The sequence below is a fragment of the Diadema antillarum genome, unplaced genomic scaffold (assembly GCF_040938485.1).
Source record: "Diadema antillarum isolate AM-2024a unplaced genomic scaffold, OU_Dant_1.0 seq00000107_RagTag, whole genome shotgun sequence".
NCBI classification, from domain to species: domain Eukaryota; kingdom Metazoa; phylum Echinodermata; class Echinoidea; order Diadematoida; family Diadematidae; genus Diadema; species Diadema antillarum.
In genome coordinates, this window is record NW_027271193.1 from 53,898 (window position 1) to 55,439 (window position 1,542).

Consider the following 1,542-nt stretch of genomic DNA (forward strand, 5'->3'; position numbering starts at 1 on the left):
CTCGTGGGCGGGCAGGTGCGGGCGCCATTTTAGGAAGCAAAACGACCTAAATGACATCAATCATTTGATTAGCGAACTCTGCCTTCCTTTCATTTTCTTCATTACAGCGGTGTAACTGTGTTTGTACTTTGCAGGCCTCAAAATATCACCAGAAGCATCTTTTCTGTCAATACATAAAAAACATGAAGTAATGTCATTTACTTTTCAATCTGTAGTCCCTCAAAATTTGTGTTTGAGCTGACCAACGCCGTCTATCTCTTTCACTCTCTGCCCCGATCGTTATCAGGCCTGTACAGTATAATTATGGTGATGATGATGACGATAATGATGATGATGATAATAATGATGATATTATTAGTATTACTATTATTATTATTATTATTATTATCATTATTAACAATAATGATAATAACAATAATAATAAGAAGAATAAGAACGAAGAAGAATTAAGAAGAAAGCAAAGCAAAACAAAACAAAATTATATACCGGTAGTTTACCAGCAGACGACACCATAGTATGAATGGTGAAATTTAGATTACCAAAAGAGAAGGGTGAATGGAGGGGGACTCGGAAAGAACATGCTTAAGGGATTAAAATCCCTTAATTGCTAAAAGAGAACTGCAAAGGGGGTACGCGTCTCCAGGTGGGGAAGAGAAAGCTTGCATGGGGCACATAGCATGATACACCGTTGAAACTTGGCCTATACCACAGGGGCCGGCAGAGCGTTTTCAAAAGTGGGGGAGGGGGGTACTTCCGGGTCTCAAGAGCTAATGACAAGCAACAAAAATAACAACAAAAATGGTCTCCAGCTTTCTCCTTCCACTTCATGCTGACAAGCAAAAATAATAACATAAACAAAAGCAAAACATAGCCTTACTGTGCTCCCACATCACGGTCTCTGTCTATTTCTTTCTAGTGTCACTTAAGATTATTCCTTTACATGGTGAAAAACAAAGTAGGAGGGGGGGGGGTTGACCCCCCCCCCCCCCCCCCGGTTCCGCCGGCCATGAAATGGATTATAGAATAAACATAATTAGTTATGCCCTACATAATTAAACAATAACCTGGCTGAGTAGTTCGCTCAAACTTTGTGGGACTGCCGATTGGAAAATAAATGGCATTTCTTCAACTGCATTTCATGGTTAGACAGGAATATACTTCTGGACAACCCCCCCCCCCCTTCATGATCTTTTTTCATCATACGTGTAATAATAACGATTTTTAGACTACGCGTACATACATTACCCATATGTCGCAGTGCTATGGTCTCGTGCTGTATGCGCCCTCTATCGATTTATTATCCAAATGGCGCCTGTATTTCGCACTTGAGCTTACGAGAGTTAGCGCGGGGGGAGTTCTGTGGGGAAAGCCACCGAGTTCGAGTTTGGTGGTTCCATGGCGTACAACACCCGTACGACCCGTACCCGTTTGCGTGATGGGCGTGCGTGCGAAATGCGCGAGAGTACGCCCTCTAGCGTCTATACTCGATCATATCCCCATGCCCATCGTACGTACGTGTTAAAATACGTGTTTATGTTTTCC